Here is a 12207-nt window from a genome sequence, read left to right on the forward strand (position 1 = left end):
CTCTGCACCAACATGCACGTGCATGCGTGTGTGCGTGCGTGCGCTGACCAATGGGCAAGCATATTCTGTCTATTGTCACTCCATTTGGTGGAGTTGTCTGTTCAAAAGTGTTCTGTCTGTAAACTGCTGCCTTATTGAGTTTATAGCTTTCCAGTTAATATTGAACAACGTACGCATTATTACACCATTAAGCTACAAGTGATAGAAAGTAATAGAATTTCTCAAGGGTGCCATAAAGAGACGAAGTTTGAATCTGAACTTCGAGAAATTGTAGTCGAATTATTTACAAGTATCTCGCTAGTTTCTATCTACCGTATCCGTATGTTGATTTTCCTGGTGTGGAAATGAGAATATTATCGAAGATATGATCATCAATATCATAAAAAGCATTATCATTAGGTATATCATCATTAACACCATCAACATAGAACTCAGTCGTAACTAGTCTTTATGACTTCTCAGCAAGGAAATCCGGTTCGATTTTCGTCATATCATATTATGATATTGTGATAGGTAAGCAGCTGGACAAGATTTAGCTTATCCGAGTTCACCGTTCTCTGTTGCCGTTTTCTACCACTGCCGTGTTATGTCAACAAATGTGTACAGTTTCCGTAAGTTAAGAGTATTGCTTTTAGAACTTTCGGCTTTTGTAACTTTCACAAGAGTAGAACTAATCCAGTCTCTATTTTAACAGAACAGTGTGGGATTGCGAGTTCGGGAGGCAGTCGTGATCTGTTTTAAATTGCTATTCAAGCATTTACGTGGTGGATATGAGGACTATGTAAACCTCAAACACGATTCATCGTCAGCTTTAGGTTGTTAGAAAAGTGTTATCTGCGTGTGACACTAGAGGCCTATGAATCCGCTGTAACAATTAGTTACAAAGTAGTTTGCCTTTTAAAATTTTACGTATTAATTAGAAGTACATTCAGTCATTTTTTCATGTCGTTTGCCTTTTGATAAATAGTGTATGTTATCTTAATAACACAATAGTTGTATTAACTGAACTGGTAAGAAATATTAATGCTTTTTTTAGGTTTCTTGCTCGTCCATTTCGTCTTTGAGTTCGATACAATAGGGTTGTGATTTATATACAGCACCCGAGGCCTGCCTTTCTTCAGTAACTTAGATAAGGTAAAAATTTAAAAATTGTTATACATTGTTGTTATTAATTAGCTAAAAGTTCTTTGTGATAATCACATAGTGAGAATAATTATTTTCTTAATACAGTATAGACTTACGTACGTTGAGTTCGATGGCGCGTAATTCATCCATTACCATAATATCAAGTAAATAGGCATGTATAAATTCCTGTTGAATTTCTAAAACTTGTACGTAACGCAAATAATTATAATTGTTTTGTAAAAGTGTATTTTTTTAGAACGGCAAGCTTATTTTTAGTATGAAAACATAAGTTCTGAATTAGGCTAACTATTTGTAAACTAGTTTCAAGAGTCCATTCGCGTTATTTGGAATTTCGATAGCGGCCATTTTGCCGTTGAGTTTATTGGTAGTGTTTCATAGCACCCGAAGTCTGCCTGTCGTCGATTATTTAGATGAGGTAAATATTTAGGAATAGTTGTTGTACATTTACGTAAATGATTACCTAAAACTCGTTGTGATATAATTATATATAAAATCACAATCACATTGTAAGAATAATTATTTTATGAATAATATATCGTACGTAGGTATATGTTGAATTCGCACCAAACTGCGTAGGCCTAATAGATCTATCAAGTTGTTACGAGTGTCTAAATTTCTGTTAGTTATATAATTTTTACGTAACGCTAATTATAATTGTTTTGTAATTGTATTTTAATGTGGAAATACCATTCGTTCGAAATCAACTAATTAAAAATTTAAAAATTAGTTTCCGAGTCTTTCATGTTACTTTGTGAATGTCGTTGCTTTGTTAACTCAAGTTATTTTGATTTTCGTTGGCAATTTACATATCTAGGGCCATTTTCACCAATTATTCTTGTTTAAATAACGGTTAAGTTTATTCCTTGTAACTTCTACAGCCTCTTCTAAAATCATTTATTAAAATCGTATATGTTACTGACTTAACATCAAATTGTATAGTAAGTGCGCGATACGCCATCTTCCGTATTCGATTTTTTTATAAAGTAGCGCCAACAGACTTGCAGTAACCCACTACGTATGGTCATTTACTAATTACTAATTTGTTTTATAATTTATCAGTATCTGCAAGAAATTTTGAATAATACATTGTGTTTATATACCTTAATATTGTTTGTAAAATGTTAATATTTTTACAGTTTTTAGAAATAGTTCGTAACTCCTGCAGCATAGTTTGTGGCGCCAACAATACGCATCTGTTTCGTCGGCCATGTTTTTCTTAATTGCAAACGTTCCTCCTGCCTGTCTGCCAAGAAACTTAGGTAAGATTATGAATATAAGTTACTGCGTTTATTCAATTTGTTATGAATATTAAAAGTCATTAGTGGTGACACTTTGGTGATCTCACCTTAACTAAGGAGGCTAATTAATATATGTAATTTTTGCTCTAAAGTAACCAGAACCATTGGCTTGGGATGTGTATATATGCCGCTAATTATAGGAGGAAAATTACTCCATTTTATTTTGGTCTACAATAAAATACTAATTTTTACTCAATTTTTATTTAATACAGAGGAAATACTCGCTTATTAGGAAAATATTCGTTTTTGGTTTTTTTTTTTTTGGTTCAGAGAAAACACTCCTCCCTAACGCAAAAAAAACCTTAAAGATAAACTTTTGTTGCGATGGCAACTAAATCAAGGAAGGAAGTTCTTCAGTGGCTGTACTTTTGATATGTATGCCTCTACTTGATTAAAACTTTTAGTTATTATTTAATGAACTAATTATTAAGGTATAAGAGGCGTGTTTCGCATATTGTGTGTTTTGTAGATACATTTATAATGACATTGGATTCTATTCATCGTGTATAGCATTTATTTGTGAACATATTAAAAAGAAACATGACAATTTCAGAAAAAAATATTAATCCTATTTCAAGTAAATTGAAATTACATAACTGTAAATTCTAAGGTTGTGTTTGTGAGCAGACTTCATAAAAATCTGGCTTTAGAAGAGTCTGAATTTTTGTTACTTGATATATTTAACTTCCAAAGAAATTTACATATTCTTTCACTTTTCTTACTTTCGTGTCAGTGCTAAAGAACTTTGGAATTAATTTCATCATTTCTAGTTTCATTATTGCTACCAACTTGTGCTAGATCATGTGATCTTCCAGGAGGTTTCTAGTGAAGAGATAGGGTAGACAGTGTTATCAGCGTCATCACCTATTTTAAAATTACTTGTTAATTATAGTCTACGTACGTAACAACACACTTTATCTGTAAGGTTTCATACAACATTAAAAGGTGTTCTGAAGATAATAGTTGCTATGTAGGCCTACATTATAATTTACCATTATCATCGTTGTCATAGTCTTCATCGTCGTAGTCATCATCATCATTATCATCAACATCAATCATCAAGTACTTGTTCCTGTAATATTCATAGTTTTTTTCAATCTCCAGAGGTCTCCTATCCACATGATCATTATAATTTGAATATTTCCGACATGTTATTTTTCTTTAAACTGTCGCATTTAAAATCATGAGCCTGATTTTTCATATTCTAGTGTTAAAAATCTACCTATATTTTATATCATAATAGATCTTTATGCGAGTAATGCTCATTGACAATTTCTGGTTTGTTGCCCTGAGTAAACATTTACTTTTCTTTGCTGATCTTTCAAGGAAATTTTAGTTTTTATTCTTCGCAAAATCCGATTACATGAAGGGCGCCTTCAGTCAATCTTCAATGTCATAATTTGATCAGTGCCTCACATGAAGTTGTTCAGACTTTTCAATCATATATATATATATATATATATATATATATAGGAACATGAAATCTAATTATTAGAGGTAATGAAATAAAATAATTTAATTAAGTCAAATGAATAATTTTTTACATTCATCTAAACTATATAAGAGGTAGGCACTCATTTAAAAAAAATGCCAATTAACTTTATGTTGGTGGATTAAGCGAGACATTTTTCTAAAAAAAAGTTCAGTTAACTTAGACGTGTAATAATAATAAATAATACTTTATGTAAGTCGTCTCCAGCATTATTCTCTTAGAAGGTTACTTATTGGAACTGTGTCCCAATGCATTAATTTGCCGACTTTTATTCTGAGATTACTATATTTCGCTCTCTTATAAATTAAATGATCAATTCATCAACTTTATTATTTTTAGCATATCTGAAAATTTTTCTTGGTAATACGAACGTGCATTGAACAGATCATCTACCTATTAGTTACTAACAACTAACATTTCTTCTTCCTTTCTGGCGTGGGTTTATTGTAGTTTCTCTCGTCTTTCGTAGTTTTCTTTGCATGGCCGGCACATATCAACTAACATAGCCTAATATTATGATCTGTTTCATCCACGTTCCTCTGTTACCAAACTTTCAGTTTAGTATTTCCCATAGTATTTTGTATCTCAATTATTATCCTATTTAACAAAAACATCCACTGCATAAAAATGATCGTAAGCGTGATATAATGAATAGGTACATGAACATTTTACTTGTAAATGTACTGGGCATGATGTTTTGATTAGAATTTTCGACATAACGTGTCCAGAAGGATTGCACCACACAAAATTTATAACTGCTTTCAAGATACTCCGTATGTTAAATATAAGGGGCACAAACTATTCCATTCTGCTATCGATATCGTTGTTTAAAACACCATCAACAAAATCATCACTGCATCAGAATATTTTTCTCTTTCTTTTCGTTATCATCCCCATCAATCTATTTTGTTGTTATTTTTAGTAATCTTTGTTGTCTATTTCATATTTGTATTATTATTTTCTTCGTTTTTATCTCTAAGATCTTGCAGAGTGTTATTTTTGTGATCTTCGTTTGCGACTTCTTTGATGGTTATATTACAGAATTCCTTCAAAGGCTCATGAAGACTCAGAAACACAAACAACATTAAGGAAAATTATGTCAAATTTGTATTTCCACAATGTTTTAATTAATTACCAACGAATTATTTAAAGTCTATCGCACATTATTTCTCAGTTAAACGCTATGAACTATTCAAGGGCCTCCAGCAGAATCATCAATGCATCAAACTCTTCACTTCCGCTTCAGTTCCGTTATCCTCTTTTCGTTATTGTTATTAGTTCCTTCTTCGTAATTTTTTTTCTTCGTTTATTTCTTCTTAATCTTGTAGTCTACACATCTTCTGTGATCTTTATTTGCTACTTATTGGATTATGTTGCGGTGTTCCTGCAACGATATGATATAAATACTCATTAATAAAGCAACATGCTGAAACATTATGGATAATTTTGTAGTTCTACGATTATTTCAATTAAACGTAACATTTTTGTCCATCTGTTACGAACTCTTTCAAATTTAGGCCTATTTCACTTGATTCCCATTTCATTTTCTTCATAATATGTTTTATAATGGAATTAATTTATTGTGACGTTAAATATCAAGTACTAAGGATAATATTGGCTATTCAGTTTTGAGTTTTACAAAATAAACACGCACATATTTTATACGGCATTGTGCTATTTCAGGTAACCGAGCATAGGCAGCCATGTTAGTAAAAATAGGCAGGTGTATTAGTCAAAATAGGCAAGCATGTTTGTCAAAATATGCAGGCGTGTTAGTCAAAATAGGCAGGCGTGTTTGTCGAAATAGGCAGGAGTGTTAGTCAAAATAGGTAGGCGTGTTAGTCGAAATATGCATAAATGTTCGTCAAAATAGGCAGGCGTGTTTGTCGAAATAGGCAGGCGCGTTTGTCGAAATAGGCAGGCATGTAGGTCTAAAAAGGCAGGAGTGTTTATCGAAATAGGCAGGCATGTAGAGCGAAAGAGGCAGGAGTGTTTGTCGAAATAGGCAAGCGTATAGATCGAAAGAGGCAGGAGTGTTTGTCGAAATAGGCAAGCGTATAGATCGAAAGAGGCAGGAGTGTTTGTCGAAATAGGCAAGCGTATAGATCGAAAGAGGCAGGAGTGTTGTCGAAATAGGCAAGCGTATAGATCGAAAGAGGCAGGAGTGTTTGTCGAAATAGGCAAGCGTATATATCGAAAGAGGCAGGAGTGTTTGTCGAAATAGGCAAGCGTATATATCGAAAGAGGCAGGAGTGTTGTCGAAATAGGCAAGCGTATAGATCGAAAGAGGCAGGAGTGTTTGTCGAAATAGGCAAGCGTATAGATCGAAAGAGGCAGGAGTGTTTGTCGAAATAGGCAAGCGTATAGATCGAAAGAGGCAGGAGTGTTTGTCGAAATAGGCAAGCGTATAGATCGAAAGAGGCAGGAGTGTTTGTCGAAATAGGCAAGCGTATATATCGAAAGAGGCAGGAGTGTTTGTCGAAATAGGCAAGCGTATAGATCGAAAGAGGCAGGAGTGTTTGTCGAAATAGGCAAGCGTATAGATCGAAAGAGGCAGGAGTGTTTGTCGAAATAGGCAAGCGTATAGATCGAAAGAGGCAGGAGTGTTGTCGAAATAGGTAAGCGTATAGATCGAAAGAGGCAGGAGTGTTGTCGAAATAGGCAAGCGTATAGATCGAAAGAGGCAGGAGTGTTTGTCGAAATAGGCAAGCGTATATATCGAAAGAGGTAGAAGTGTTGTCGAAATAGGCAGGCGTGTAGGTCGAAACCGGCAGGATTGTTTGTCGAAATAGACAGGCGTGTAGGTCGAAACAGGCAGGATTGTTTGTCGAAATAGACAGGCGTGTAGGTCGAAACAGACAGGATTGTTTGTCGAAATAGGCAGGCGTGTAGGTCGAAACAGGCAGGATTGTTTGTCGAAATAGGCAGGCGTGTAGGTCGAAACAGGCAGGATTGTTTGTCGAAATAGGCAGGCGTGTTTGTCGAAATAAGCAGGCGTGTTAGTCAAAATAGGCAGGCGTGTTTGTCGAAATAGGCAGGAGTGTTAGTCAAAATAGGTAGGCGTGTTAGTCGAAATATGCATAAATGTTCGTCAAAATAGGCAGGCGTGTTTGGCGAAATAGGCAGGAGTGTTAGTCAAAATAGGTAGGTGTGTTAGTCGAAATATGCAGAAGTGTTCGTCAAAATAGGCAGGCGTGTTTGGCGAAATAGGCAGGACTGTCAGTCAAAATAGGCATGCGTGTTAGTCAAAATAGACAGGCGTGTTTGTCGAAATAGGCAGGAGTGTTAATCAAAATAGACAGGCGTGTTAGTCGAAATATGCAGGAGTTTTAGTCAAAATAGACAGGCGTGTTAGGCCTAGTCGGAAAAGACAGGCGTGTAGGTCGAAACAGGCAGGAATGTTAGTCGAAATAGACAGGCGTGTTAGGTAGGCGAAACAGGCAATCGTGTTAGTCTAGCTTGGGAAAAATAGTGGATGTGTTATAGATGAAATATGAAACTGTGTTAGATGAATGAGGAAAAAGAAAAGTGTTAATAAATGAAACAAATATGTGTCTAGGTGAGTAAAAACAATAAGTGATAAGTGGATGAAACACAGTGAATTTGGTAAGTGATGAGGCAGGCAGGCGTATATGATATTCATCCGCGTCGCGTGTGTGAAGAATATTGTGTTATTGCGCCTAACATTTGGATTATCGGAGTATGCTGAAATGTTCCTAGGGATTATTGGAGTACGCTGTGAAGATAAGAAGTCATCGGACTGGATAAAGGCCAGTGATAAAGTTTTTGTTCCATGTTAACACATTTAGTAGAGTTTTATTGTGTATTTTCTTTACTTTTACAGGTACAGAACATGTGGTAAATGTTAAATAAAGAATATTTTTCTTTGTACTTATGTATTTTTCTCCACAGGAACAGGTTAAGTACATTAGTGTTAAGTGGATGTGTGAATAGTGTTGTATATGTTTGTTTTCTTTTCACAGGAACAGGTTAAGTACATTAGTGTTAAGTGCATGTGCCTGTAGTGTTTCATATGTTTGTGTCTTTTCTCCACAGGACAACACTGATTTCTCAGTACTATAACCAATGCGTGATGGAGAGAGCATAGAGTTTATAAATTCCTTTTTGGCAAGCTCTCTCAGGACAGTTAGGATTAGTAAATAGAGGTAATATACGTATCAAATAGGAACAGGATAGGTATAATATCACGCTAACTAAATTATACATGTTCATAATTTATTTTAGAGACCGATAGGCTTCATAGAGTTTTGACACATTTGTACAGCTGACGTTCTGTTTTTTTTCTAAATAATCGGTGTTTAACTTTTACTTTCTTTTCAAATTGTAACGCAGTTTACAAAAACGCGTAATAGATAGCAATTTTAACTTGAGAAGAAGAAGAAGATACGAAGATGAGAAAGGTATGTATCACAGCCAGTTGAATGTTTAGTCTAATCCTTCATTTGTTTTCATGTTTTTCATTGTTTTTTTTTTGTTTTGTTTCTTTTCTTTTCAGGTCCCGCTCTGCAGAGTTTAAACGATAAACAACAAGCTGCCAAAGTTATGTAGGCGGTACACCACAATCCACTGAAAAAAAAGTTTTAACTTACAAAATTTTATTCTGTCTTGCACCTCAACTTTAATCTAATAAAATATTTTTTGGCTTGGGTGTTAAGTGCCATATAGATCGCATCACCGAATGTATTTTCATCTTAAACTATTGGGAACAGCAAAAAATGTTGAATGTGCAGGAAACCACTGTCAGAAAGCATTCTTGATAAAGGACTGCCCTAGCGTTATACAAAATGTCAGACAAGTCCCACATCATAGGGTAAATTATATGTGCTCAATATGAGCGCTTCCAAGGCCATAACATGTCTGGAGGCGAAACTTCATGCTATTGAGAATGCAGTGTAACATATCAGTGGTGGTTTCACGACACTTTTCCTCGATCCGTGTTCGTATATGTTGCAGATCACGAATCTTTTACTTCGTACACCTTTTCCTTCAGATAACGCCATAAGGCAAAGTCAAAGGGGTTTAAGTCTGGAGACCTTGGAGTCCATTCTCTGAGTCCTCTGCGTCCTATCCACCGTTTACGGAAGTTATCGTCGAGCCAGCTCCACACACTACAAATTTTATGATATCGCCTATGATGCGGGACTTGTCGAACACTCTGTACTTTCTTCTCTTTGTAATAAAATTACGCATATCAGAATGTTCGTGAACAGAAAAACCACAAAACCCTGTCATATTATTTCAAGTAACTTATTTTCAGTTATATAAGCTGTTCAATATTGGCGATCCTAAGAGTTATTGGTTCATATTCCGTGACCTTGCTGAGATGAGTTTCTCAATCATCCGGTATTAATCGCTCTTAATCAGTGGACTGTTATATCGATGTACCACCTGCATAGATTTAACAGCTTATTGTTAATGCTCTGTATCCTGTGCCTCAACGTGGCGAGCGGGTGAAACAAAGAATGATGCATACCCCAAAATGTTTAGTCATTACCAAAAGATCCTTCAAAATTGTCAGTTATTTCATTTTATCGTTATGGGAAAAATACAGAAAATATTGCTGATTCTATAAAAAGTAGGCCTATTCTCTTTTAAAATACTACAGATGGTACATAAAAATTACGAACAATCTGCAATTGCACACTAGTTGAGTCTTCCAACACTGTTTGCAGATTGCATACATAATTAAAAAAAAAACATGGTAGGCCTAGTTTGTATCTTCCCATTATCAGCATGCTATGTGTAAATCGAGCCAGTAATACGTATTTTGCAGTCACATTACATACTTTTTAATTATTATTTCTCAACCCATTTCCTCTGCTTTCATTGCGTCATTCCACACGATCCGTTTCGGGGCATTATATTATCATTATTGAATAGGGTGTAAACCTACTCATCCTGCCTGTGGTAGAGTTTATTTAATCCTAAAAATCGATATTTACATAACCTAAAAACGACATAAGCCAAGAATAAAGACGTTTCACGCAATCCAAGGGATTTAATAAATTTCTCCATTTTTTATTCGAATACCATGAAACATATTTATAATTTTATTTAGTTCGCATAGTATACAAAATGGCAAATTAAATACTACATGGTCATATGCCATTAAAATCCAAGTATTCTTATCAGCATTTCTATTAGGCTACCGAAAAATAAAATTGAATATCATTCAGACGGTTCGAGAATGATCCAACCCAATTCAAAATTTGTTTTTTAGACATGGACATAGATATAACAATGTAATTTCAATGGAGTCAAGTAGAGCTAATATGATACACTAAAAAAAGTCGGGCTAATTTGATACAGGTTTTAAAATGTACCAAAGACTCACGCTGTCAACTTCCTGGAACCGATGTGCCCAAAGCAGAATACTGCACTTCGCTCTATATGCTTGAAAACTTCGTTTTGAACTGCTATTAATATTGGCTGTACATCTTTAATTGCATCCTTCTTTGGCTAAAACAGGATCAATCAAGTTATTAATGTATATGCTTACCAAACAATCTATATATATATATATATATATATATATATATATATATATATATACATACATACAGGGCGTTTAAAAATACGGGGCATAATTTCAGGTATGTATTTCCCACATGTAGACAATCAAAATAGTTCATTACAACATGTGTCCGGAAATGCTTCGATTCCGAAGGGATTCCAAATCAGGCACCGGAGACGAATAGACCAATGATTTTAACTGGCCCCACAAGTAGAAATCGAGAGGGTTCAGATCAGGTGAGCGTGGAGGCCAAGAAATTGGGCCACCTCTACCTATCCATCGATCAGGAAACCTTCGATCCAAGTACCGGCGAGCCGTACGACTGAAGTGTGCAGGAGCGCCATCATGCAAGAAGTGAATGTGTTGACGATTGATCAGTGGAGTGTCTTCTAAAACATGAGGTATGGTGTTTTCCAGGACGTTTGTGTACGCCTGCCCCGTAAGTCTGTTTACAAGTACATGTGGTCCAACTAATCGATAACCAATGATACCGGCCTACATGTTGAGGGAGAACCGCACCTGGTGATGAGATGGAACAGTTGCACGTGGGTTTTCATACGCCCATACATGCTGATTGTGGAAATTTGTTATGCCATCTCGTGTGAACTGTGCTTCATCTGTAAATAATACTAAGGCAGGAAAGTTCGGATTTACACCACACTGCTGCAAGAACCACTGACAGAACCTAACTCGTGCAGGGTAATCTGCTGGTGACAGGGCCTGTACACGTTGCAAATGATAAGGATACAATTGATACTCTTTCAACAGTCTCCAGACAGTTGTATGAGGAACATTGACTTGCAACGCTACCCTTCGTGTGCTGATAGAAGGAGTCATGTCCACAGCCTCCAGAATCTCCTCCTGTACTTCTGGAGTTGTAGATCTTGGTCGTCTCCTTCCCAAACCAGGAGAGTTAAATTTTCCATACTCGCACAGACGGTAATGGAGACGTACAAATGTCTTCCGATCTGGACATTGTCGCTGTGGGTACCTCTCCTGGTACAAACGACGAGCCAGCGCAGCATTGCCGTCCGCCTTACCGTACATGAAGTGTATCTCTGCCAGCTCTTGATTTGAATACATGTCGCACAGTCTAACGCCTACACAACACTGAATGTAACCTTCGCCTCGGAATGAACTGTCAGAGTGCCCTCTTAATGTCTCCTTTGACGGCAACGACCTGCGGAAAGAAAAATGTTCCGGTGAATTTCAATGTTGTGAAGGCCATAACTCGGAAGTAAAGCATTTCCGGACACATGTTGTAATGAACTATTTTGATTGTCTACATGTGGGAAATACATACCTGAAATTATGCCCCGTATTTTTGAAACATTCTGTATATATACAGTACATTCATCCATTTACCCAACTAACTTCTTTCCTTCCTTTCAATCTGTTTACCGTTGTAACCTTGCACTTGACAGTTATTATTTGCGTAACTTTTCCTATTAAAAAGTTGAAGAACGCTGTGCGGTAGCCTTTTGAACCAATCAGAACGTAACATTTTCTATCAGCTGCCTCATGCTGCTACGCGGAGCTCTGCTGTGTTGTCGGTTTGATACATGCTGAGTTACTACCACGTGCGTTTGTGATTTTTATTATAAAGTTATAAATAATTTGTAGCGCTGCTGTGAAATGTTGCGAAAACAAATGGCGTTCACAAAAGACGTAGTGAGAATTCTTTGCGTAAATAGGTGTCAAAATTGATGCGAATGACTTTCCAATTTTACAAGCAG

This window comes from Periplaneta americana, chromosome 4 (genome assembly GCF_040183065.1).
Source record: "Periplaneta americana isolate PAMFEO1 chromosome 4, P.americana_PAMFEO1_priV1, whole genome shotgun sequence".
Classification (NCBI taxonomy): Eukaryota; Metazoa; Arthropoda; class Insecta; order Blattodea; family Blattidae; genus Periplaneta; species Periplaneta americana.